This window comes from Pinus tabuliformis, chromosome 2_1, assembly GCF_031772625.1.
Source record: "Pinus tabuliformis cultivar Carrire ecotype Pingquan chromosome 2_1, CPIR1, whole genome shotgun sequence".
Lineage (NCBI taxonomy): Eukaryota > Viridiplantae > Streptophyta > Pinopsida > Pinales > Pinaceae > Pinus > Pinus tabuliformis.
In genome coordinates, this window is record NC_142299.1 from 455,082,492 (window position 1) to 455,088,491 (window position 6,000).

Here is a 6,000-nt window from a genome sequence, read left to right on the forward strand (position 1 = left end):
ATTGGTCTTTTTTAGTTTAATGAGCTTGAAAAAGATCGAAAAAGATTTGATTAAACCATCATCATATATGTTTAATGAGCCCAATGATGAAAGACTCAAAGATGTTTCTATTTTTTAAAGAGCAATAAAATATCTCAAAAAGTGCTATATTTGCATAAAATTACAAATCATATGCCTGGTGAAATACTAGGCATAATACTTTTTCAGATAGAGCCCATTTCTAGGCTCCTTGAGTAGGACTGCTTCCCAGTCCTATAGTTCATATACCCATTTTGAGAGGAATTTCTTGACGATATAGGGACCTAGCCATAAGGGTTGACATGTTCTTGCCCCCAGGAGATCATGTTTATGATCATAGAGTAAAACAAGGTCACCCTCTTGGTAAGAATGAAGCTTAACCATTTTGTCGTATTAGGATTTGACCAGTCGCTTGTGAGCCTTAAGTGCCAATTTGGCATCTCAATGGGTTTCATCTAGTTGATTAAGGTATAGTAAGCATTCTTCTTCAGCAATAGTGCCGGGCAGGAGTTCAACGACTATTTTCAGGGAAGGGATCTGACACTCGGTGGGTCTTGCATCATCATAAAGCTAGATCTTATGTGCGACAATAGATGAATTGATGTCGGGCATTTCCTCATGAGACCCACTAAATACGTCATGGAATTCCCTAAATAGGTAGGTGGAGCTTGAAATTTCCTCAGGATTACAATTGGCTCCAATCTGAATGTAGAAATTTTGAATAATTTAACACATATTCAATGGAGATTGTCCTGATTATGTACTATTGTGGAAAACATACACAATACATAAGCTCCTCTACGTTGATCAACAATATAGCAGCTTCAATAACAACAAAACATCAAGAGCATTCACACATTAACACAGTATGTATCCCGAGGAAAGCATCTCGCTAAAAACCCCAACTATCTGTATATTAATGATTGATAACATGTAACATTACAAAGTACAATTCTTATCACAAGCAATCCAGTACCAGCTCCACCTGTTACACACAATACAGCTCAGATCTGATCTCCAAATATATTCCACTGCTTGCCTGCCTCCACTGCTCAATACCTGCTCAAGAACTGATGAGAATGGCTTACCAAACTCGTTTTTCACCTGCAAAATAGTCACTCACTCTTTGTTGGACGTGAGCACAAGCTATAATGTGGGAAAATACGTGAGCAAACTCATTGGCATACTCAATCCCTTTATTGTGCAAGATCCGGTGCACAACTATAGTCACTACTGATAGCAATCTGATTCTTTACCACCTGTCCCTGTTGAACTGAACATGCACTGACATGCAACTGAGTTAACTGATGTATTCATTAGTTGTATTATGAGTTAATAACTTGTGAATTAATTAATAACTAATTCACCCAACTCATCTCTAGTCTATTTGCCAATTAGACTAAATAGAACCAGTTTAACAAAGCTAAACTGAACACAACTCCATCAACTCCACAATCAACTCCACCAAACTCAACTGATTGAGTTCTAACTAAAGTCATGCATGCAACAACTCAACTGACTCATAAGAAAAGCGTATTTCCTTCTGAAATCTGCATGTGCCACCTCTGTAGCTCAAACTGAAGTGCTCCAAGAGAATAAGATTAAGTTTATAGTCCAAATATTATTGTGAGATAATAATATTTGACTTTTCTATTTTTGACAGCCAGTCTAAAAATAGACTTTGATCACTCACACTGTGATCACTCACACTTTCATAAAAAATAGAAGTCCATCTATTTTTTCCCAACTTGATCAATCATCCATAAAAAACAACCTACAATTCATAGACATGATCCATATGTCTAAAAATAGACATAGTCTAAAAAATAGACTTGTGCCAAAAATAGCCTGCTGGCCCACTTAGTGAAGGCGACTCTTTTCACTAAGCTCCATCATCTTGTTGCAATCTCAACACTCCCTCTCGACAAGATATGGATTATCAGCAACCCATATCCTGCCTCAGTGGTACTCGAATTTGCTCCTGGTGAGAGCCTTCGTCAGAATATCAGCATCCTGATCCTCCGTTGGAATGTACAAAAGTAACATGATCCTCCGCTATACACAATCTCTGACATGATGGTATGTGCTTGGACCCGAAAAACCCGACCAGGATCATCCTCATCCACATAGATCTCTGCTTCCTGCTGTACCAAGAAACTGTTGTCGATCTAATACTGAAGACCCCTCCTGATGTGCTCTTTCTGTCCGTTGGGCTCCCTGCCCAATCTGCATCCGTGAAGCCACATAGCTTCACCTCATCCTCCTGTCTGTACCACAAACCATATCCCGATGTGCCTCTCAAGTAGCACAATACATGCTTTCCCGCCTTCCAGAAGATCTTGGTAGGCTTAACCATAGCTTGTGAAAGCTGGTTAACTGCGTAGCATATATCAGGTCGTGTATTGACCAAATACATCACCGACCCCACCAACTGTCGATAAACAGTGGCATCCACTTCTTCTCCCGAAGTGGCATCCTCCTTCCTCCAACCTCCAGGAAGAGGAGTATCAACAGGCTTGCAGCCATGCATGTTGAACTTCTCCAGTATCTCCCGAGCATACTTGCCCTGAGAAACAAATAGTCCACCACTGCGCTGCCATATTTCCAATCCCAGGAAATAGTGAAGGAGGCCCAAATCCTTCATCTCAAACTCTATAGCAAGATCCTTCTTGCATGACAGTATCAACAGCTCATCACCCGTTAGAATCAAATCATCAACATACAGTACAATGATAAGCAACTTACCCTCCACCACAATCTAGTATAGGTTAGGATCTGCCTCGCTCTTGGAGAATCCAAGTCCTGTGAAATAGTCATCTATCCGTGTGTACCAAGCACGTGGTGCTTGCTTCAACCCATACAATGCTCTCTTGAGCCTGCACACATGCGACTCACTGCTGAAGACCTCAAAGCCTTCGGTTTGCTCAATGTACACCTCCTCCTCAATGACTCCGTTGAGTAACGCAGTCTTCACATCCATCTGATGAATGTGCCATCCCATCTACACTGAGAGAGAAAGAATCGTCCGTATGGAAGAATACCTTGCGACAGGTGCAAAGGTCTCCTCATAATCGATCCCCTCAATCTGTGAAAAGCCTCGAGCAACAAATCTTGCCTTGTGCTTCTCCACACTTCCGTCAGCTGCCTGCTTAACTTTGTAGATCCATCTCGAACCCATCACTGATTTCCCTTCCAGTTTAGGAACAGTCTCCCATGCACTGTTTCTGACAATAGAATCATACTCTTCCACCATGGCGTCTATCCATGCGGGATCCTCCACAGCTTCCTCGAAAGAGGATGGCTCAGTCACAACACACTTGCTCATAAGAGCCATGTATCCAGTGTACCGATCAGGTGACTGTCTCTGCCTGCGTTGGGCTATAGGTGGTCCTACAACTTTCTCTGCATCTTGAGCCAGTCGCTCAACTTCTATCAAGCGCTTTCGTCCTCTGATGGTTGGCGCTACATGAGTGGTCTCTTCCACTCCATGAACCTCGTCCTGTGGCTGATCCACGTCCTAAAGCTCATCCTTAGGAACTAATAGCTCCTCATCTGCATGCAAGTGTAGCTCCCTCTCAAGCAAACACTTCATGGCTTTCTCCTCTTGAAATTTTATATCCCGTCGCACAACAGTTTTACCACTATCTAGAAAATACACACGATAGTTGTGGGGTGTATCAGTGTACCCCACAAATATCCCAACCTCTGCGGTCGGCTCCAACTTCTTCCTGGCATCCTTTGTCACATGCATGTAAACGTTAGCACCAAAAATCCTCAAATGAGAAAGATCAGGCTTCTTACCAGAATAAGCCTCCTCGGGTGTACTCATGCCAAGTATCTTATGAGGACAACGGTTTTGCACATAAACTGCTATATTGCATGCTTCCGCCCACAAGTGAAGGGGTAGGCCCTGATCATGCAACATTGCCCGTGTAGCACCCACAATCGTTCTGTTCTTCCGCTCAGCTACCCCGTTCTGCTGTGGGTTATGGGGAGCTATGAGATCTCTACGAATCCCTTCTGTCTTGCAAAAATCCTTGAACTCGTCCGAGATGTATTCACCACCATTATCGCTCCTAAGAGCCTTCACCTTCTTCCCCGACTCCTTCTCGACCAGTGCTTTGAATTCACAGAACTTTGAATATGTCTCGCTCTTCTTCTGCATGAATAAGATCCAACACTTACGAGAGAAATCATCAACAAAAATCACATAATACCTGTGTTTTGTTGTCGAAGCAACTGAGAAAGGTCCACACACGTCTGTGTGAATTCTCTCAAGGATCGTTGTGGCATGACTATCCTTCTCGTGAAAGGTGGCTTTCACAAACTTCCCCAAAGTACAGCCCTTGCACTGAACTAATTGCACAAGTGTGCCTTTACGAAGCCTTGTAGTGATCTGCTGCAGTATCTTCAAGGCTCCATGGTGAAGGTGACCCAATCTCCTGTGCCACAACTCGCCATCATCCCGGCTCACCAATCTTTCTGCCTTGCCTGCCATTGCTGCGCATCCATCTACATGCAACTGATAAAGGTTCCTCACTCGAACCCCTATCTTCCGGGTCTCACCAGTTGTCTTGCTGCGCAGGAAGGCCTTTCCCTTTCTGAAAACAACATCATACCCCTTGTCTTCTAACATCGCCACTGAGATGAGATTCTTCTTCAATCCTGGAACATGCATGACTTCCTTCATACAAAGGGTTTACCAGACTCCCTCTCAAAGGAAATGGTACCGATACCGGTCGCACTGTATCTACCATCATCGCACATCTTGATGTGCACTCCAAGATCTTTGTCCTCCAGATCAGAGAACAAATCTCTATCTCCCATCATGTGAAAAGACGCACCACTGTCCAAGAACCACACTGATCCCATCACACTTGAAACCAAGCATGCGATCAATGAAAAATCAAGCTCAAACTGAGAAGCTAAGGCCTCTCCCCCTGTAGATCTAGCAGCTTGCTTGTTCTTCTTCTTCTGTGGACAATTTGTGGCATAGTGTCCGTGCTGGTGACAGTGAAAACACTTCACCTTGGACATATCCTGCTTCTTGCCTTTCGCACCAGACTGAGAAGCTTTCTTGTTCTTCCCCTTCTTTGCTTTGGCAGCCAAAGCGCAATTCTCTTCATCAGATACCTTTGATGAAGATCCATTCTCACCTTTATTCTTACTGAGTTTATCCTTGAGCGCTAGGTCACTCTTGCTTTGGAATAACATTCGCAATCCGTTGAAAGACATTTTCAACAACACTGCTGCAAATTCGAATTTCTACCAGCTCCAAACTCAACCGCCTCCGATCTAAAATTCGTGAGAACACAATATTTCTTGTACAGAGATTGACTCTATGGGCATTCACCGGATATCTCACCTTCCAAAGGAAGGATGAATATAGAGGCTACCTGGCCTGATTACCAACTCTGCCTAAAGAAACAGAATGTAAACACTTCCTGAATAGTAGATCTGATGATCAACAGCTCCGATACCATGTAGAAACTTTTTCTACAATTATCTAGCTCGCTCTGATACCATGTAGAAATTTTGAATAATTTAACACATATTCAATGGAGATTATCCTGATTATGTACTATTGTGGAAAACATACACAATACATAAGATCCTCTACGTTGATCAACAATATATCAGCATCAATAACAATAAAACATCAAGAGCATTCACACATTAACACAGTATGTATCCCGGGGAAAGCATCTCGCTAAAAACCCCAACTATCTGTATATTAATGATTGAGAACATGTAACATTACAAAGTACAATGCTTATCACAAGCAATCCAGTACCAGCTCCACCTGTTACACACAATACAGCTCAGATCTGATCTCCAAATCCATTCCACTACTTGCCTGCCTCCACTACTCAATACCCGCTCAAGAACTGATGAGAATGGCTTACCAAACTCGTTTTTCACCTGCAAAATAGTCACTCACTCTTTGTTGGACGTGAGAAAAATATATAATGTGGGTAAATA